The following is a 22,828-nucleotide window of genomic DNA, read 5'->3' on the forward strand; positions in this document are numbered from 1 at the left end:
CACTGCACTACAGTCTGGGCGACAGAGTGAGACTCCAACTCAAAAAAAAAAAAAAGAAATGTAAATCAAAACCACAACGTGATATCATCTCACCCCAGTTAAAATGACTTGTATCAATAAGACAAGCAATAACAGACACTGAGGATGTGGAGAAAGGAGACTCCTCACATACAGTTGGTGGGAATGTACATTCGTACAACCACTATGGAAAACAATGTGGAGCTTCCTCAAAAGACTAAAAATAGGACTCTCATATGATCCAGCAATTCCAATACTGTGTATCTATCCCAAAGAAAGGAAATCAATATATCAGAGATATTTGCACTCTCATATTTATTACACAATAGCCAAAATACGGAATCCACATAAGTGTCTACCAATGCATGAATGGCAAAAAAAAAGTGGTATATATACACAATGGAATATTATTTAGCTATAATAAAGAATGAAATTCCACTTTTTTGCAGCAACATGAATAAAACTGGAGGCCATTATGTTAAGTGAAATAAGGTAAGCACAGAAAGACAAATATTGCATATTCTCACTCATATGTGGGAGTTTAGAAAAGTGGATCTCATGATGACAGAATAGATCGGTGATAACCAGAGCCCAGGAAGAGAGAGGGAAGGGAGGGATGACTGGGGGAAAAGAATATAAGTATGCTTATTACCATGTTTTTAAGTATACTTTTTAAAAAATTTTACTTTTATATGTATATTTTATCTCAATAAATAATATTTAATTGCACAAGTTACATATAGTGAAATGCTCAGACTTTTAGCAAATCTATCAATGAATTGCAACAAATACAGCCATGTCACCCATGCTCCTATGAAGCTACCAAGATTTAGAAAGTTCTCTTTGCCCCCTTGCATTCAGCTCCTCCCTGCAGCAGCAATTGATCTGATCACTATCACCATAGAGTACTTTATTGTGTTTTAAAACTTTACAAAAATGCATACAGAATAGGGCCTCCTTTTTGTCTGCCTTTCTGTGCTGTGATTCATGTGATCCAGCCGTGTTGCATGCATCAGTAGTTCATTCAACTTTATTGCTGATGATATTCCACTCTGTGATTGAATCACAATTTTTTTTGTACATTGGGTATTCCTGATTTTTAGGTATTACAAATAAAGCAATCATGAAAATTCTGGCATACAGTTGTTATGGACATATATCTTCATTTCTATTGAGTAAATATCTAGGAATGTAAATGCTAACCACAGAGCATTAGTATAATTTTATTAGAAAATACAAAACTGATTTCCCGAGTGACTGTTTTATATTCCTATTGGCAACAGATAAGAGAACAGGTTTTTCCACATCTTTGCCAACATTTATAGTGATTAATCTGTTTAACTTTTAATCATTCTCATGGGTGCTTAGTTGTTTCTCACTGTGGATTTACTTTGCAATTTCCCCTGATGACTACTACTGAGTAAACTTCTTCACATACATGTTGGCCATTCACGTTGTAAACTGCCAATTTAAGTATTTTTTTCATTGTTGTTGTTTATCTTTATATTCTGGAGTCATGTCATCTAAAATAATGACCCAAATTGTGAGGACTAGCCCTGACAATCTTCACATTATTGTCTTTGTATCAGCAACCAGGCCCAAGTACTCAATTTCTCTGAGGGACTCAGAGGAACTCATCTTTCAGTTTGTTAGTCCTATTTCAGTAGATTTAACTGAAGATTGTGGGAAAAGCTAAATAAGCATGAATTCCCTGTCTCTAAGTGCTGGCCCTAAAAAAAAAAATGCTCAGAATCCAACCATACCACCCAGCTAGGCCTACTGTACCCCTTTTTTGTCCCCTAAAGTCCACAGTCCATCCTTCCTTCATGTTCTGTCCCTTTCATTCTGGTTTCAGCTCACACTCCTGGGAAACCTGTGGCTGTTAAGTCACTAACATGATTGGATATAACTGTCCACTTCATCTTTCTTTACCTCTCAGCACCTTTCCTCACTCTCAACAATTAATTCCTCTTATTTCTCTCAATTCCTGTGGATGTACTTCACAATAATTTAATAGTAGCTGAATTTAATTTCATAATAATTTACTTCACAAATTTTACTGTGAAGTAGTTCTAGCTGGAAGAAAGGATAAAGAATTATAAGAAATCTTTGTGAAGCCACCACCCAAGTTTACCAACGTGTAGTATTTTAATAATATTTTCTATATGTAATATAAACAGAAAATAATATATATGGAGATGGTGCTCATCTTGCATGGATTTGATAGGCATGTGTTTTATGTAATACTTTACAGAGCAAATCAAGGATTGCAGGGGTGTATGTCTATGTTTTTATGAGGTTTTCAAAATTCCTTTGTTTAACATGTTTTTAGTCTTTGTATAAACTGCTTATTGCTGATGGTGACATTCTGTGGCTTGCTTATTCAGTTAACATGTTCTATGAGATGAATACATGTTCACACAAATAGTTAATGTGTTTCAATTGATAAGTAATATTCTATGCGTGGGATACACTACACTTTATCTCTTCCCCTTTTCATTGATCTTTAAGTTGTTTCTGTTGCAGACATGCTGCAATGAACATTCTGGGAAGGCTCTCCCTGGTCCCCCCTTTGAGTCCTCTAGGATTTGCTGCTACTTGATGCCAAATTGCTCTCTGAAAGAAATCATTAATATGTCTGTCAGGAATGAACTGCTTAAAAAGCATCACATTCAAAAGGAGTAATCTTTCTTTTTTATAAGCATTGTGTATCTATACAAGGGAGTATCATGAAAGTTGTACAAAAAAAAAATACAGAAAGATATAGATGTCTTGATATTCCCTCATGGGATCGTCTCCATATACATTTTTAACGGAGAAAAAAAGCAAGGTGTAGAAAAGCATGTGTGGTTTGTTAACTTTTTGTGAAAATGGAGAAATAATATATATTTGTTGTTGTTGTTGTTAAGTCGATGTCTCACTCTGTCGCCCAGGCCAGAGTTCAGTGGCACACTCATGGTCACTGTACCCTTGACCTGCTGGGCTCAGGTGATCCTTCCGCCTCAGGCTTCCAAGTAGCTGGTACTACAAGTACGCAACACCGTGCCCGGTTAATTTTTTTATTTATTCTAGAGACGAGGTCTCGCCAAGTTGGCCAGGCTGGTTTTGAACTCCTGGGCTCAGATAATCCTCTTGCCTCAGTCTTCCAAAGTGTTGGGATTACAGGTGTGAACCACTGCACCTGGCTAACATGTATCATTATATATACAAAATATATTTTGTATACAGAAATAATATGTATATACATATACCTTTCATATGAATAAAATGTCTTTGAAAGAATAAGAAAGAAATTGAAATCAGTAGCAGCCTGCTAAGGATAGGACAGGGAAGAGTAAGACTTTTAACCTTGTGAATTGTGAATTTTGAACCAAGTTAAAACAGAAAATGAAAGATAATTCCATGGGAGACCAAACAAAAAAAATCAAAAAACTGAAAATGAAAAACTTTTAAAAATCCTAATAGAAATAACTTTTTTTACCTTCCTTAAAATTATATCATTTCTTAAACAAGGATGCTTACCGCCATTTAAATTCAGTATGTCGTTTTATTTTTAAATTCAGTACCTTCTTTTCATGTGTCATTCATTAAGAGGTGAAATAAAGGTCTGATTAATTAATAAAAGCAATTTGTTTGGTGAAGGAAATATTGATCAATCAATGTGTAAGTGTAAGTGGGAAAGCCCAGCCTACAAAGGATCCAAAGTGGTCCAACAGGACAATTATGGTTTCAGCACACTCAATATGCCCTCTAGTGTCCACATGGGATCAAGGATGTCGGATCTTGAAAAGAAAACACGCTGGTAATTCTCCAGGACACATGATTAATTCCTCATTCTCAGTTCATTCTGAGTACTTGTCAAACTTGGTCACCGTATCTTTGGATCAGAAGGTACACTCAGAGCTTCTAGTGTCTCACCCGAGGCCAAACAGCCAGAGGCAGCAGCTCAAGGCCTGGAGGTCAGTGCCACGAGGGTGGGAAGGACTGAAGTTGTGGGAGACAGCCTGTGGAGTTGCAAGAGCCCCAGGTGCTGTGTGTGAGGCTGAGCCTCTGGATCACCCTCTGGCCCCACATCGGGTCCTTTCCTGGGTGTCTGCCATCCCTGGGACTCCATGGAAATCAAACATTAGGCCTTGGGTTGGGAAGCCTCCAAGGATGAGCCCGGCATAGTCTAGTCTATCCTATATGTCTGTCTCATGGTGCTCTTCAAACCCTCTGCTGATACCAGAAACAAAACCAGATTATCCTAGGATGGTGATTTTCAAAGTGTGGTCCCAGGACAAGCAGCATTGGCATCACCTGGGAACTTGTTGGAAATGCAATTTCCAGAACCTACCCCAGACCTATGAAACTTTGAATTTTAAGGATGCCTCCAGAAGATTTCTACTTTTTCAAATTAAACACTTCCCTTCAGGTCTCAATATTGAGTAACTGTGATCTTGGAATAGTCTTATGTGGGACAAGCTTTCTTGTCAGGAAGCACCTGGATCTTCCGTCAGCTTAATCTGAATCCTGGCCTAGCCCAGGAAAATAAATTCCTGTCCTGGATTCTGAGCAATGATCTCTTGTCCTGGGTGCCTGTTGGGTTCCTACTTAGACCTCAAAACACAGGGCGGTGTTGCATTTTTTCTGAGTCTTCTGTGACTCCTTGATCAGAGCTGATGGTCTACCTATACATCCACAAAGTAAGGTTACATGTGCCACCAAGCATTTGTGTTCTAATTTCCTTACTGATCTCTGCCAGAGAAGGACTGGACCAACCTTGAGGACAAGAGGGTTTTGGTTTCTCTTGCTTTAGCCCCAGCTCCTCTTCATTGCCCAGCACATAGTAGGTGTTTGGTAAGTGTTTACCAAATGAAGGGATTACTTGTAATGGCCTGGAGACAGGAAGGTAGAATAAGAAACAATAAGAAAAACATGGCTGGAAGACTTTTCAAAGCCCATTGCTGGCCACAGAGCCCACTGATGTTTGCTCTTGGAACTTTCCCATCAGTCTGTTCTCCTCTCACCAGGTATGCCCATATCCCCAGAGCCCACCTAGCCACACACTACCTTTTAGGACCGCCTTCCAGATCAGCCAGGTGCAAACCTCAGATGACCTCCTGCCTTGGCTCCAAATGCTCAGCTGCAACTCTGAGACTATCCTGCAAAATTAGGTTTTATAAATGAAGTCCTTTGCTGAGGAAATTTGTCACCACTAGAGCAGTTCTACAAGAAATACTCAAAGGAGTCCTAAATACTGAAACAAAAGATCAAAGTACACCAGTAGAAATCATAAAGTTCACAGGCCTTATGGAACACTAACAATAGAGAAAACAAATAAATAAAGCAATTAGATAACAACCAGTATGAGGAATAGAATAGTACCTTACATATAATTAGTAATGGTGAATGTAAATGGTCTCATTGCCCCACTAAAAAGATATAGACTGACAGATAGATTTTTTAAAAAGCAACACATACACAACTCAAATATCTGCTGCCTTCAAGAGACTCATTTAACTCACAAAGACCTTTATAGACTCAAGGTAAAAGGGTAGGGAAAAGTATTCCATGCAAATGGAAACCAAAAACAAACAGAAATAGCCATTCTCATATCAAATAAAACAGATTTTAAATTAACAACAGCAAAAAAGGACAAAGATGGCTATTACATAATGATAAGGTGATCAATAACAAGAAAACATGACAATTTTAAATATATATGTGCCTGACACCAGAGCCCCCAACTTTTATTAAATAAATTCTACTAGACCTAAAAACAAGAGATAGACACCAATATAATAGTGGGAGACTTTAGCACTCCACTGACAGCAATAGACAGCTCATCAAGGCAGAAAGTCAACAAAGAAATATTGGAATTAAGCAGGATTCGATTAGTAATCTAGAGGAAATGTAACTAACAGACATCTACAGAACATTGCATCCCAAGATTACATATTTTTCTCATCAGCATATGGAACATTCTCTAAGATATATCATATGATAGGCCACAAATCAAGTCTTAATAATTTTTTTAATTTAAATCATATCAAGCAGCTTCTCAGACCACAGTGAAATAAAATGCTATGGGTTAAGCAGGCAAAATAAATGGAAGACTATTAGTCTTGGAGATCTCTGAACAAGAACATCTCCACTGTCAAAGTAGAGAAACAAGCCGGGCTCAGTGACTCAGCCTGTAATCCTGCGCCTTTGGGATGGTGAGGTGAGTGGATTGCCTGAGTCCACGGGTTCGAGATCCGCCTGGGCAGCGAGACCTCCTCTCTACAATAAATCAAAAAATTAGCCGGGCGTGGTAGCGCGCCTGTAGGTCCAGCTACTTGGAAGGCGGAGGCGGAAAGATCGCCGGAGCCCAGCAGGTCGAGGCTGCGGTGGCCGGGAGCGGTCACTGCACTCCAGTCTGGGCGACACAGTGAGACTCCAACTCAAAAAAAGAAAAGAAAGAAAGAAAGAAAACAGGCCAGTTTCATGCACATTTGTATTAATATTTTTTCTCCTGACATTTTGTGCTCTAAATTCCCATTGTTTAGGGGAGTTATAATTTCTTGCCATGTTATAGGCACTTCTTGGAAAGTATTTCGATTAGTAATCTTATCTCAATTTTTTTGCAAGTATGTTATGAGTAAGACTTCTATTTCCTTCTGAGTTTGTCCATGGAATTCTATGTACAAATATTTTATTTTAATGTATTTCAATGTTTTCTATTTTACATTTAATTTCTTTGCTTCTTCTTTTTTTTTTTTTCCACAATATTCCATAAATCTAGTTTACTCAGGTATGGAGGAAGGAAGGTATAAAATATGTCTTTCCAACCATTGTAACATAGATTGCTTTAGAGAAGAATTCATTGCACATGAAATGAATTTAATAAATCACATACATAAGAATGAACAAAAGAGTGAAAGGATCAGGAGGCTTCCACGGAAGTAAAAAGGCAATATAGATATACAGTAACGAATCATTTCAAGCAAAATCAGTAAGTATGTTTTTCTTTTGAGTGCAAGAAAATATAAAATCGTGTTCTATCTCAGTGTATTGCCAATTCTCTAGAAGATAGAATGGTTAGAAGTAAATGTGGAATATGTCACTTCCTCTTCCCAAATAAGATTTGCCTCTCTTTTGAAATGAATGACAAGGAAATCGTGGAAACATTTGGAAAGGGAGAAGAACGAATCTAAACACATTTCTAAAAATTAGGTACAGTTCTAGAGAAATTTTAAAAGATCAAATAAGTTTTTGTGCAGGCCGTGGCTATTTCAAAAGAACATCAAATTAGTTTTTGTGCAGGCCGTGGTTACTTCAAAAGAACATCAAATTAGTTTTTGTGCAGGCCGTGGTTACTTCAAAAGAACATCAAATTAGTTTTTGTGCAGGCCGTGGCTAAGCAAAAGCGCATAGCAGAGGATGGTTTCGATCCATCGACCTCTGGGTTATGGGCCCAGCACGCTTCCGCTGCGCCACTCTGCTGAGGCTGCACGTTTGCCCTCTTTTTTGTTATGTAAAGGATCAACAACTCTGTCAGGCTCACCGTTTTGTGCCTTTCTGTTTTGTTGTTTTTTTGTTTCCTATATTCTCCCTCTCCTCTTTTGGCCTAAGATCAACTCCCTAGAAAACCAGATGACTCCAGCAGCCCCCTGCGAGTTGCGCTTTCCCGATTTGCCAAAGATGCTTCAAACTCTGACATCTTTTCTTCAAAAGCAGCTTTGAGCTCAGAGTAGAAACTCAGGAGAAAGTCGAGCAAAGACCTTACTTAGGGAGAATCGCCCCAGTGAAGGTGAGCTCTCCCAGACCAAGGCCTGACCAGAGACTTCTGGTCATCTGATTTTTATCCTCTGCTACGTCAATAAGGTCCCTTCCGCCGTATTCCTTTTGCTCTTTTCACCAACTTCCTTTCCCTGTCTTTTCAAGTTCCTCTCTCTTCAGTAAAGTCTTACTTTTCCTTTCCAATCCCAGGTAAGGCATGTGTTTGTTGGCCATTACTCCCCAGCAATTCCATTTACGTTTTCTCTTTTCCTTCTCAATTAAATGTGATGAGGCTGTCTTTGTCTTACAAGCGAGGAGACAGACGGAGGCATATATCTGAGATCCTTTACCTGAACGTTTCAATCTCACGTCTATGTTTATATCAGGATGCTTATCTCATGTTTAAAAGGTGGAAGAAAGGTAAACAATTTTACAGAAAGTACTTCACGAGTAGCTAGTACTTACAGAACACATAAGTGTTTGAATAAGGCTGGGAAAGAATTACTGTGCCATGGGACATTTATCATAAAGAGTGTGGCTAGGAGATTTGGTGTGCAGGGTTGGGGGTAGAGGGAATCAGCAGTTTCCCTGATCTGGAATTAGAGCAGGGCCCGCGTTCTCATCCCACTCTCAGGAAAGACGTCCCGTGAGGACCTCCAAATAAGCCTACCAAGGTTTGTTCGCCGCAGTCTTGCACGCTTCGTTACCCGTGTTCATATGGGGACCTGTCGGTTATTAAGCTACAAGTCGGTTTTAGGAGCTCAGGGTGTCTTTTCCCAAGATAAGTTTAGGAAAGAGCTTGGGCGATTTCCTTAGCGTTGTAGTGGTGGGCAGAGCTCTCTCCAAGCAGTCAGATTCTGCTGGGCAAAACCAGCGAGCAGCCTGGGCACCTGACAGCATTTTGACGCTGGCTGAGGGGCTGCTCTCCCAGGCTGATCCGCGGTGCGGGGTTTGCACCAAGAAACGCTGAGCCCGGGAGGAGGCATTCTTCTTCCGGGGGCGCCGCCTGTTGGACACTGCGGGGAATTCACCAGCAGGTACCGGTTTGCTGGAACACGTTCTTTGGAAACTGGGCTTGGAGAGGCGGCTCGCGAGACTTCGCCGCTTTTTCTACACGTCGCAAGTAAAAGCCTCCGACCCCCATCGAGGTTTCCATAAGTACAGAGAGTAGGAAGAGGTTCAGGATTGCTCTCTGTCTGCAGGAGAGGATAGGCCAAGAGGGAGGTTGAAAAGGCCCGGCGGACGATTCATAAGTGTCAAAAATTGAGGCGGGATTGTAGTCTGCAGGTTTGAACCAACACAGAGAGGCTCGACTAAGTTTTCTTTTCCTTAAGCATCCAGAAACTGAACCACACAGAGTCGGGAGAACTGTTCATGTTGTGTTGCCTGTCATACCTGTTCTAAGGCTAAGTAACCGTAGGATGGGGCATTGCTATGTACTGAACTGTGCCCACAAAGTTCATATGTTAAAACCCTAACCCCTACATGGTCTGTATTTGGAGATAGGGCCTCTAAGGAGGTACTTAAGGTTAAACGAGGTCATAAGGGACAAGCCAGTCCAATAGGACTGCGTCCTTACAAGGAGAGTAAGGGACGAGAGGAAGGCAGAGAGGGGTGCACATGCACAGGGGAAAGGCCTTGTGAGGATGAAGGCTGAAGGCGGCTGCCTGCAAGCCAAGAGAGACTCTCAGGAGAAACCAAACCTGGGACACCTTAATCTGGGACTTCCTGCCTCCAGAACTATGGGAAAATCAATTTCCATTGCTTAAGTCACCTGGTCTGTGGTATTTTGTGATAGCAGCCTGAGCAAATGAATACAGGTGTCAATTGTGCCTGAGTTTGATTATGAGTCAAACCTTGAGACACCTCCACACACACGTGGTGTTCATGCGGAATATCCAGTGACCTTTCTACTAGATGGTCTTTATAGTTTGGTAGGTAGTGTTCACACAATCTCTTAAAAGTATCTATTTCCAGATGTACCAGTTTTATTCGTTTTTATATTTTATCTGTGAGTGGACACATCTGACTTAGGTTCTCCTTTTTCACTCTTCTTTGTAAAATTCACCTCTTTCAAACTTTCCAAAAGAAAATGACCTCCTGGAGTGTAAAAATCCTCTGGAATAAATTAAGATGCAATGAAGCTCCCTTTAAATTAAGACACTGCGCTCAGTTCCAGTTGTTCATTTTGCATAAGGAGGTGGCATTTTCCTTATTTCTTTCTGAACACCTGTCACCACAGCACTGAAAATAGAAATAACATACACTGGCAATAATATAGTGTTTTCTATCTCCTAGAAATTTTATTTGAAGTCATAAAAGAAACATTATATTATTTTTTGTCACCAATTTGAATACTATAAATCTACATTCCTTTGAGGGAAGATTCTAGACCTTTCCTCCTTAGCCTGTAGATAGCTAATTTTTCTACTTATTCATATGATCTTCCCTCTGTGTCTGTGTCCAGTTATGTTCTTTTTTTTCCAAGTGAGGGTCACTCTGTCATCCAGGTTGGAATGTAGTAGCGTGATCACAGCTCACCGCAGCCTCCAGCACTCGGGCTCAGGCCATCCTTCCATCTCCGCCTCCTAAGTAGCTGGGACTGGTGGTTGTCTTAGAGTTTGCCACCATGGCTGGGTAATTTTTGGATTTTTTTGTAGAGACAAGGTCTTGCTATTTTGCCCAGGCTGGCCTCAAATTACTAGGCTCCCACAATCTTCCCACCTCGGCCTCCCAAAGTGCTAAAATTACAGGCATGAGCCACTGCACTGTACCAAATTTCCTGTTCTTATAGGGACACCAGTCATGTTGGATTAGGGACCCCTCCAAAGACTTCATTTAATCACCTCTATAAAAACTCTATCACCAAGATGGTCACATTCTGATGTACTAGGAGGTATAACTTCAACATAGGAATTGGAGGGCACACAATTTAGCCCATTACAGACATATACACTTTAAGGATTATGCTATCTTCTTGAAGAATTGACCCCTTAATTTTTTATATAATGCCACTCTTTACTCCCGATAATTTTCCTTGCTCTAAAGTCTACATGGTCTGAAATTAAGTTACTCCCAACTACTTTTGACTAGTGTTTGCACGGTATATCTTTTTTATGCCTTTACTGTAAAATCTATCTGTAGCTTTATATTTAAGGCCAGTTTCTTGTAGATGACATATAATGGGGTCTTGCATTTTAATATATTTTGATAGGCTCTGACTTTTAATTGGTGTATATAGATCATTGAAGTTTATAGTAATTATTGATATCATCAGATAAATATCTACTATCTTTGTTATTGGTTCCTACTTACTACCCTTGTTCTTTTTTTGTCTTCTACTTTTTTCTGCCTTTTCTAGTTTTAATTGAGTGTTGTATATAATCTCATTTTTCTCTCCTTTCTTAGCATACCAATTATACTTCTTTTTAAAATTTCACTTTTTTAGTGATTCTCCTAGAGTTTGCAATACAGATTTACAAGTAATCTAAATTCACTTTTAAATAACTCTTTACAATTTCACAGGCAGTACAAGCACTGTATGGAGTATTCCCAATTTTTTCCTTCCATTCCTTATAAAACTGCTGTCATTCACTTCACTTAACCATAGACTATCATCACTGAATATACTGCTGCCACTATTATTTTGAACAAACTGTTACCTGTTAGATCAATTGAATAAGAAAAATAAAAGATTTTATTTTACCCTTATTTATTTTTTCTTTTAACAATATTATTTAATAATCCTTAATAGCTCCTTCTCTTAATAATGCTCTTCCTTACTTTATGTAGATTTGAGTTTCTGACCCATTTCATTTTTCTCACTGAAGTATATTTAACATTTCTTGCAAGCACATCTACTGATGACAAACTTCTCCATTTTCATTTGTCTGAGAAAGTCTTTTCCTTTCCTACACTTTTGAAGGATAATTCCACTGAATACAGAATTGTAGCAGAATTTTGATGGGTTTTTTTCTCTCGAAACTTTCATATTTCACTCCAGTCGCTTCTTGCTTGCTTGAAGAAAAGGTCAATGTAACTCTTAACCTTGCTCCTCAATAGGCAAAGTGTTCTCCCCAATTCTGACTCCCCCCCATTCTGACTTCTTTCAAGAATTTTTCTTTGATGTTCTGAAATGTGAATATTATATGCATAGTGTAGATTTTTGGTATTTATCTGCTTTGTGTCCTCTGAATTTCCTGCATTTGTGCTTTGTTGTATATCACTAATTTTGGAAAATTTTCAGACATACTACTTCAAATATAACTTTTGTTCCTTTATCTTTTTCCTTTCTTTCTAGAATTTCTATTATGCATAGGCTATATCTTTTGTAAATGCCAAATTGTGGTTTTTGTCTTTTAGTTTTTAAGTATGCCTTGAAATTTTTTGTTGAAATCAGAATGTACTGGGTAAGAAGAACCAAGGTGAATAGGCCTTTATGTGAGACTTTATGCTTATCAGGCTAGGAGTTATGTTGTGATTACTGTTTGTTAGTTATAGGTGCCAGATGCTAAAATTTGCTGTGGTGCCCTTATTTTTGTCTCACTTCTTTACCTTAGCTTCTAGATATTTCATAAATGAGATATGCAGTTCTTATGGTTGTAACCCCGCTGTTACACAGGAGCCCCACTGATGCAGCAGTAAAGGTGGGGGAGGAGGAGCATTCTAGGCTCAGGTCTCAGTCTTTTAGTGAACCTGAGGCTCTGGCTATGATCTTCATAAGTGCTTCTAGGTGTGCTGCCCCTTCACACCTTTAGTTGAGACAGAAAGACTGAAAAAGGCTGGAGTTGGATACAGTATTGCTTTTCTCCCAGGTCTGTTCAGTCAAGCTCTGGTAAAAGTTTTCCTTGAAGGCAGGCCTTGTTAGGGAGGGCTGGATGCTCTGGGGTTACTTCAGAACGGTTGGTTTTCCCTTCCCCTAAGGAAGCATGAGGGGTTTTCCCGCCAGTCTTCTATGTGAGAACCTGGTAGGGCTTCTGGAGGTAAAACTCATAAAAATGTGTGGACCTTCTTGAACCGAGATCCCTAGAGCTTTTAACTTTCAAGATTGTTCACAGAGATCCTCCAGCAATTCTTCAGTTGAAGTTTTCTCACCCGGGTACTGGCTCCAATGAACTTCTGCTACAGTAAGCTGTGATTCTCTGTATCCACTTCTCTATCTTTCTCTATTGTGCTTTTTCCTTGTTGTAAGGACAGGAATGGCAACTTCCAAATTTCTTATATGCCAGACCAGAAACCAGAAGTCCTCTGAGTGGATGGTTTTTATTTTTATTTTTTTGAGCCTGAGTCTTACTTTGTCAACCAGGCTGGAGTACAGTGCTACACCCACAGCCAATGCATCCTCAACCAACTGGACTCAGATGATCCTTCCACCTCAACTTTCCAAGTAGTTGGAACTACAGTCATGCACCACCATGCCTGGCTAATTTATTTATTTATTGTAGAGGCGAGGTCTTACCAAATTGTCTAGGCTGGTCTCAAACCCTTGGGCTCAGGCAGTCCTCTCACCTCGTCCTCCCAAAGCACATAAGCCACCATACCTGGCTTGAATGGCTTTAATATATCTGTTTTATCAAATGTATGTTCATAGCATGGTTTCAGTCATACTTTTCTCCAAAGCTAATGACCTGTGGCAATACTATGGAATGCATTAACTAAGATAAATGATCTTTACCTTTAAAGATCATGTTAATACCATGATGTTTTATAAATATGAATCCCTGGGTTGTTTCTGAACAGGATGTATCTGTCCATCTGCATTATTTAATAATAATAATTCAATTTATAACTTCTACCTAAAAGTCACAGAGAGCCAATCCTCTAAGGCTCAAGAAAGTTGTTTGGGGTAAATGGCGTCTCAACTACATGCACCCACTTGTGCCGGAGGCAAGAGACCCTGAAAGGCAGCCCACTCTGGGTTATATTCCTCGGACGCACCAGGAAAAGCTTTGAAAGGAGTCTTTTTAGGGAGACAGGAACAAAGTTGGGGCTGTTTGGGTCAGTTCCTCCTTATTTTAGGATATTTCATTCCCAGCGCAGTATTCTGAGGCAAGAAGAAGAGGGGAGGAAACTGAGTCATTGGTGGAACACTTCTCATCTAAGGAGATGCAGTATGGTGCATCAATGTACCAAGCCTTTATGGTTTTGTTACTTGTGATTGTGATATTTTGCAACCTTAAACCAGTTAAATTAAAACAGGGCACTTCCAGCTCCCTTCCATCTGGTGGGTGCCCAATTCTTACTTGCTAAGCCAGGGCTCAGGTTCTGTTAGTGTACGCTGTGACTTTAGAAAGGCTGGCGCAGTTGGCTACTGGCAGGACAAGGGGTCACTCTGATTGTTGACAGAATGAGATCCAGGATAGCAAATTCAACCTTTCATCAGTTTTCCACAATGGACACAGCTTGGGAAAGCCTAATGAGGCGTTAATACCTCCTGGCCTCTGCTGCCTTGCTCCTGCAAAAAAGATCAGATAGATTATTGTCCCATTTCCTGCCCCTTCGAGGGCCTCAGGTGTTCCCTGGGCTGAGTTGGTATAGGGACCCAGTCTGTCTGTCCTTGTCCTTCCACCACCACTTCCCCTGACTGCCATCACAAGATCTCACTAGCTTAGGTCCTTCTCCCAGCATGATCAGATGGTCTCAGGGGCAGAACCACTACTAATCCTCTCAGATAGCCCAGGATGTGCCTTGGGGAAGTGGGACCCGCAAAGGGGAAGGCACCAGGATCACTTATCACCCAATCAGGTCAGTGAATGAGCCCTTGGAACCAGTGGATCCCATCCCAGAATAATCTATGCCCCATACCCCTATAAGTTTCCTATCTGTCTCCCATTCAGCATTCACTACCCCCTTCTGTGCCTGCCGGCCCACCACCCAGATGTGCATCCTCAGACACCTTTTCATCCCCCCACCATCTGCTGCTCTATCAAGTGACCCAGGACTGTGTTTTCTTTGCACTGGACTGATGCATTTAAAGTCCAGAGGATACTGGATAACCACATGGTCCATCCTTGCAAAGTACCTTCTAGGTGTCCCTCCTTAAAGGCATTTTATTGTTGTTGTTGTTGTTATTTGTTTTGTTTTTTGTTTTCTGTTTTGAGTCAGAATCTCACTCTGTCACCCAGGCTAGAGTGCAGTGGCACAATCACAGCCACCATAGCCTCGACCTGCAGGACCCAGGTGATCTTTCTGCCTCAGCCTTCCAAGTAGCTGGGACTACAGGCACACACTACCACATCTGGCTAATTTTATGATTTAGTGTAGAGATAAGGTCTCACCAAGTTGTCCAGGCTGATCTCAAACCCCTGGGCTCAGGCAATCCTCTTGCCTCTGCCTCCCAAAGTGTTGGGATTACAGGCGTGAGCCGCTGCACCTGGCTTTAAGATGTTTTTCAGTCATTCATTTAAGTTTTCTACTTTACCTGCTGTCTGTGGATGGTAAGACATGTGAAAGTTCAATGCAGACTATGAGCGTGAACCCATAACGAGTGGCTTCAATGACAGATGTCGATCCTTGACCCATCTGAATGGCATCATGGTGTCTGAAGATATGGCACAGTCTGTTTTCTAGAATAGTCACAGTGTTTGCTGAGGTAGGGTGCGGTACTGGGAAAGCCAGTCCATATATATATGTCAACAACAGTGAGGGTATGTTGATAGCCTTGGGACTCCCGAAAGGCTAAAATCCAGCAGCCCAGTTAATGGGAATGCACCCCAATTGTCCTCTCTTGTGCACAAGCCTGAGGCTGACAAGACTCTCAGTTCTTTTCTTCTTTTTAAGAAATTAGGGTCTCACAATGTTGCCCAGGTTAGTTTCAAACTCTTAGCCACCTCCGGCAATCCTCCTGCCTCAACTTTCCAAAGTACTGGGATTACAGGGGTGAGCAATCATGGCTAAACTAATATTCATAGCTACTAATGTTGGTAGTGGCTTCCAAATACAGAAGACTGATTCATTGTTCCTGGCCCCACCGAGCCATGGTGGCAGTGTTAGCATGGCCTGTTTGTTGATGTATCTAAAATGCAACTGAGGCAATATAGGCAATGTCCATCACTTGCCTGATGCCTGGCATCTCCAATTCCTCAGTGCAAGCTTTATTGGCTGCTTCATTCCATGCGCGTTGGTTGGTATGCCCTTCTTGTGTCCATCCCCACATGGGTAACAAATAGATTGGTGTGAGTTGCCAGTTTCTGCCAGATTGTGGCGCCCCAGCCAGGGATGCTTTTGATTGTCCAATTGTCCTGTTGCCAAGCTCCCAAATATATGGCCAGGTCATTGGCCACTGCCCAAGAGTCAACAAAAATGTACCATAGCTTAGTTTCAGGTATGTGTGACACTGCCAGCCAAACTCAGCCCATTGAACACTGCGACCTTCTCCACTGTCAGCGATGATGTCCCTCTTTTCAGGTTGACAGTGACTGTAGCCCATTACACCCCTTCAGGTTTCAGCTTTGCTGGGTCATCTGTGAACCAGAGAGAGGTGTTAGAGTGTGCATCCTGTAACTGTGGTCCCCATTTGGCTATGGGGGATGCCAATTTGTCAGGTGGTGTAGGCACCATTCTACCTGCAGGACAGTAGCCATCTTTTCATGTGGCCTGTCTATTCCCCCTTCTCCTGATCGGGCTTAGTCTTGGGTGTGCCACTCCCATCTGATGATGCTCTTCTGATGGACTGACCCCACTCTAGCGTCTAGGCTGCTGTTAACCTAGGACAACATAGGGATTTCTGGTTGGAGTACAAACTCAGTGTGTGTTGGGTCACCCTTTTGGTCACCACCAGAGCCCAACAACAAGCTAAAATCTGCTTTTCAAAATGTATGCAGCAGTTGCTTATTTTGGGGAGTCCAGAACCCCAGGGATCATCAAACCCAGTGGCCTTTCCTTCTTGCCAAACTTGTAATTCAAATAGGGAGGCAGGCTCGAACTGCCACAGGGGCAAGGATGGAGTCATAGCTTATTGTAAAGCCTAGAGTGTCTCAACCCTCCATAAGCCCCCAGTAGAAAGCAGCAACTGATAGAAAGAGGCCAACAGAATGCCCAAGTGGGGTATGTGATGTCTCCAACACCCAAAAAGTCTAATCAGTTATTGGACCTCCTTTCTCATGGTCGACTGAGTTAATATTGATACTGTTTTTGATGGACAGGATCTTGAATCTGGTGCCGAGCTCCAGTCCAGGTGGACCCTAAAAATGTCACCTATTTGGCTGGTCCCTGGATTTTGTCAGGTTTCACTTTCCAGACTGCTTGGGGCCCTAGAGAGAAGGAAGAAAGTTGCTTTTACACAGGAAAGAATGAAAAGGTAATGACTAAATCCAAGAGATATTTTAAAATGTATGTGAATTCAAGGTGTGCACAGTTTGTTCATTTTTATTAAAATATAACATTTGTTTATATAAAGTACAAGAAGAGCTCTTCATTTATTCAATAAATGTTATGGGACCTATTATGTGCCCTGCACTATGGGTACAACAGTGAAAAATGCATGTCCCCTGGCACCTTTGAACTTACTTGGAACTAATAGAGTATTCAAAAACTGCTTCAAGTTGTTTTTCAAATCACATTAAAGAAAACAAAGAACAATGATACTGAAAAATCCAAAGTGTTAATCATTTACTAGTGTGCTTGTCCTCGTTAAAGCTGCACTTTTAGAAGTAGTGCCAATAAAGTTAGAAACAAGACATGAATGCTTTTCATCACCCTACCAATCACTATGGTCAGCCCTAAATGTCTTCCTTACAACATAGTGCTGAAAACACCAGAGCTCCAAAAGTTAAAGAGAAAAAAGAAGAGTGAGTTTTTTTTAATTATGTTATCCTATATGTATATTTTAAAGTTATAAAGACTACAGTTCTTTGGTATTGTTTGATAAATAATAAACAAGTCAAAACATATTTTTTATTCATTTTTATTTAAACGTACAATCTAAAGACATACCGGTTATGTTTTCTGGAAATGATATATGGTAAAAATGGCATCTCACATCAGGAGAGAAGTATTATTCTCAAAGAATTATTTCAGAGTAAAAGTTTCTCAATATAGAGTTATAATTAGACACTTGCTAATTAGTAATAATTAGACACACTCACACTACACCAAAAAATAAAATCTGAAAAGTCTTAACATTATAGTGAAGAAGTAAACCTCTAGATTCCTTAGAAAAAAATATAGGAAATGGGGTTAGAGAAACTTTTTTTTTTTTTGAGTTGGAGTCTCATTCTGTCACCCAGGCTGGAGTGCAGTGCCAACGCAGCCTCACCTTGCTGGGCTCAGGTGATCTTTCCACCTCAGCCGTCCAAGTAGCTGGAACCACAGGTGTGTGCCATCATGCCCGGCTTATTTATATTTTTGATTTATTGTAGAGATGAGTTCTCACCAAGTTACCCAGGCTGGTCTCGAACCCCTGAACTCAGGCAATCCTCTTGCCTAGACCTCCCAAAGTGTTGGGATTACAGGCTTGAGCCACTGTGCCCAGCCTGAGATATGTTTTTTTTTTTTTTTTTTTAAAAACAGACTCTAAAAGACGAGCAACTGGCATTATTGAAGGCATGCACAGAGACATTACAAACAAGGAAAAAAATAAAGATAAAAAGGACAGTGTGCTCACTGAAGAAAGATTTATCATTGCCTGGAAGTAGAAAGAGTTTTCCATGTCTACCAATCAGAAGTTGATCGATAAAATGTAATATATATTCACATGAATGAATGATGAGACTTATGGGAGAGGAGGGGAGGAAGGGGAATAAGACCTGGGATAATGGTTAAAGAGGATTCTGCTTTTTATATAAACATCCATTTCTTTCTCCTTTTTTTTGAGTCAGAGTCTCACTCTGTTACCCAGGCTGGAGTGCAGTGGCACACTCATGGCCACTGGAGCCTCGACCTGCTGGGCTCAGGCAATCCTTCCACCTCAACCTTTCAAGTAGCTGGAACTACCAGTGTGGGCCACCACACCCAACTAAATTTGTTTTATTTTTTTGATTTATTATAGAGACAAGGTCTTTCCATGTTACCCAGGCTGGTCTCGAACTCCTGGGCTCAGTCAATCCTCTCACCTCCACCTCCTAAATCACGGGTATTATAGGCGTGAGCCCCGTACTCGACACATCTATTTCTTCTTAAAACTAAAAAACAAAAAACTAAGTAAATGCAATGAAATGTTAAGTATTTCTGGACTGTGGTTATACAGATGACTGTCATAAGTGCTCATTCCTACCAGGGCTGGCAGTACAGTCTCTAATCATACCTGCAGGATCCTCTGGCAGAGGTTTTGGGAGCCCCAGTAACACTCAGCTGCTCACCCTTGATATCGATAAACCAAAGGGCAGGGAACTGGTAGAAAGTTTATTTCCGAGTTTGAATCCAGGGAGCAGATTCTAAGATGGTTCTGCTTACCCTCCAGGCTTTTACAGTTCACTTTTCTAAGTCCAGAGTTGTTAGTACCTATACGTTAGCTACATGACCATCAGAGCCTTGTATAGAACTTGAGTTTCAGCCACATTTATCAATGACATTTTTCGATCCAAACTTCCTGGTGCCAGGCATCAGAGGTATCTCATAGCTTTTATCAGTAGGGCCTGGCAGAAGCATTAATCAATCTTGCCTTAGAGTAAAGAGAGTTTACAAGGCCTAAGACATCATGCATTACGAAAAAGTTATACAAATCACAAAACATAATTACATTGATACAAAAGTTATACAAATCACAAGACATACAATTACATTGGTATTATATTATTCAAATGTATAAACATTCAGAAAAAGGGAGTAAATGGGGATTTACATCTTTCAGTTGATTGGGCATAGTCTACAGGGAAGTCAAGGATTCCCTGAATCTACTTACTGGGAATTCACAGGAGAGCAGAAGACTCACAGTAAGGTCCTCAGGAATGTGCAGGAGCACTTGAACCCTTGCTGTGCCCTTCTCTAGGGACTGTGACAATAAGGACAGACATCAGCAGGTCTCTGTATCAGGGTCTTCTTGCCCTTATACTCAAGGCCTCACATGGTGGTTGGAACCTCCTAGAACAGGCTGTCCTCTCCCCTCTCAAGCCCCTGACGCTACACTTGAATGACCTCAAGAAGAGACTTTTTCACAGGAATCCACAGTCTCTGAGAGGAACCGGCTGGAAAACTGAATTCTGGCACAGCTTGGTAAGTTTCTCTGGGGTTCTCTCCCTGCCCAGTGATTTATATCACACCTCCCTCGAGATTGAAGGCGGCGTCCAGGGCTCCATCTGTCCCCTTGATCTTAAATGTCAGGAGTGGAGACACAGAAGGGATTCTCACCACCCTCTTTCTCACTTTCCCCCATCATACATTAAACCCCTCTTTACCTGAAGGCACTCAGAGGCTCTCTCCAGGAAAGGGTTTTCAGTCTGAAGTTTAAAATCCTAGGTGGAACAGGAAGAAGGACGCTGCCCGTCCATCCACAGTCACTAAGAGTGCTGGGATGGCAGGAACCTTGTATTGGGGCATGGCTCTTCCTGGGAGGCCAAACTCACAGAAAGACGATGGCTCAAAGGACAACAAAGGAGTGGAGGACAAAGGCCCTGTGACTGCACTCCAGGTTGTCATTTTTTCAAACAGCTCACTCATCCCTGCTCATCCCTGGCCTCACACAGGAAATGAGGCCTAAGAGGAGGGCTAAGTCGCTTATACACGTCCCTCCTGAACAACTCTCACCATGCTGGAACTAGCTGTGAGCCTGTGGGTGTCTGATTTCTAAATATGATTTATCTAGATCCACTCACGTTTTGATATGTGATTTCTTTTCCAAAGGAATGCTGAGGTTGCCAGGTTGCCACCATTAAATAAAAACCCAGTTAACTATTTGCCTATATAGAAAGTGACAGACTTCCTTTTTTTTTTTTTTTTGAGTTGGAGTCTCACTCTGTCGCCCAGACACGGGTGCAGTGGCTGCTCCCGGCCACCGCAGCCTCGACCTGCTGGGCTCCGGCGATCCTTCCGCCTCAGCCTTCAAGTACCTGGAACTACAGGTGCGCGATACCACGCCCGGCTCATTTTTGATTTATTGTAGAGATGAGGGCTCGCCAAATTGGCCAGGCGGGTCTCGAACCCGCGGGCTCAGGCAATCCACTCACGTCAGCCTCCTGAAGGGCGGGATTACAGGCTGAGCCACCGAGCCCAGCCAGACTTCCTTCTTGATTTAACTCTATAAACACTCAAAGCCCAGACCTTGGGTTTTGTCTTTGGCTCACTTATTTCAGTTTTAGCAAGACTCCTGCTTAGTCAATTTAGTGGGTCTTATCACCCCAGATATTTGAACAAATTCCTCATGCCTTTACCCTTGATGTCACTCTGGCCTGTCTTCAGCAAAAATCCTGTTAGACCAGTTTAGCAAAGAATTATCCTACCTCTTAGTGCTTTTTCATCCAATGACTCCTCTCCCCATCTTTGGCTATAAATCTCCACTTGCCTTGCATTTGGAGTTGAACCCCATCTCTCTCCTACTGCAAAACTCCATTGTAGTAGTCTCCTTAGATAAAATCTGCCTTACCACGTTTAGCAAGTGTTGTGAATAATTTTTCTTTGACACGTTTCTTTCTAAAAGTAACTAAGAAGATTAATTCCATTGTACAAATCAATATTAATAAAATGAAAAAGACTAAAAAATTGGTTTACCGAGGTGAAGAGTTGAAATAATATTCTAAAGAAGATAATTGATTGCCTATAATCAATTATTAATAAAAGGTAAATTGACTGTATTTTAGATATTCTCTAAATTTCAAAAAAATTGTGAGAGAAGGAAGGGACTTCTTAGATGGATACAAATATTTCAATGCAACCAAATAACTGATTTTTATTTAAAATGTTACAAAGTTTGTATTCTACTTTTATACCTTGAAATAGTATAAAAGTTTTTTCCTCCTTAAGTTTGGCTTCCTACAGATTTGTCTTTTTTTAATTGTAGAGACGAGGGCTTGCCAATTTGCCCAGGCTGATCTCGAACCTGTGAGCTCACACAATCCTCTCACCTCGGCCTCCCAAAGGACTGGGATCATAAGCGTGAGCCACCGCGTCCGATCTGTCTTCTAATGTAATATTGTTTTGTGCTTATAAGTTGTTTAAAATAATTGTTGCCCAATTCTTTTTTCCTGCTAGTAAACATGAGCAATAGTATGCATATTACTATTAAACAATAGTATGCATATTACTATTATTAAGAATATGCATACTAATAAACAATAGTATGGCTATTACTATTATTTATTTTTGTTCTGGGGAACTTAATGCTCTACTTTTTATAAGAATTCCTCTGTATCGAGTTATTGAGGTTATTTGTTGCTCACAATTGAACACTAAAACAAATATATTATAAATTTGAAAACTAATCAGTATTTTAAATTTTTTAAAGGTATAAAATAATGGGAACAATATCTAAATAACATAAATAGGTTTAGAAGTTAGTTCATAAATGCATGAATTTTAACATTAAGTTCCAACATTCCGTGCCCATTTTTATTTTTATAAATAGCTACTAGGAAATGTTTTATTATATAAAAACTAGAGACCAATTGTTTATTAAATGTCCCTCAACTCAAGTCATCGATTTTTTTCTATAACTGGCAAATGTGAAAGAGAGAAATTCATCATAATTCAAAAAACCATCTTTAAAAAAAAAAAAGGTGGAGAGAATCCAGTAGTAGGACTCTTAAATAAGGAAAAAAATAGCAGCTTTCCACATGGGTTTCCGTAGTGTAGTGGTTATCACGTTCGCCTAACACGCGAAAGGTCCCCGGTTCGAAACCGGGCGGAAACAAGCTTGTGTTTTTCCTTCACTTTGGCTTCCAAGTTTCAATTTAAACTGGTTAGAATCCTTGTGTTTCCTCGAGCACACGAACCCGTGACCTTAGTGCTCCCTTCGTCATCCTGCTTCCTCGCTCACCCTGAGACCTCTGGGGAATCCCAAGTCACCTTACCCCTCTGCTCCAGCAAACTGCTCACCACTCACCCTTTACCCAAGTCTAATAAGAGTCCACGAGTTCTTAGGGCCTAAGTGGTGTCAACCCGCAGAGGCGTGAGACTGGTTTCCTTGGAATCCAGAGAG

At 40.8% G+C, this 22,828-nt stretch overlaps 2 non-coding genes across 2 annotated transcripts; one reads left to right on the forward strand and one right to left on the reverse strand.

The window, feature by feature from the left end:
• Positions 1 to 7,413: 7,413 nt before the first annotated feature.
• Positions 7,414 to 7,485, reverse strand: TRNAM-CAU. The gene has a single exon. It is a non-coding gene; the product is annotated as a tRNA-Met (tRNA).
• A 14,982-nt stretch (positions 7,486 to 22,467) lies between these two features.
• On the forward strand, positions 22,468 to 22,540 carry TRNAV-AAC. The gene has a single exon. It is a non-coding gene; the product is annotated as a tRNA-Val (tRNA).
• Positions 22,541 to 22,828: the final 288 nt, after the last annotated feature.

This window comes from Carlito syrichta, unplaced genomic scaffold (genome assembly GCF_000164805.1).
Source record: "Carlito syrichta isolate Samal-C Ts95f unplaced genomic scaffold, Tarsius_syrichta-2.0.1 Scaffold314889, whole genome shotgun sequence".
Classification (NCBI taxonomy): Eukaryota; Metazoa; Chordata; class Mammalia; order Primates; family Tarsiidae; genus Carlito; species Carlito syrichta.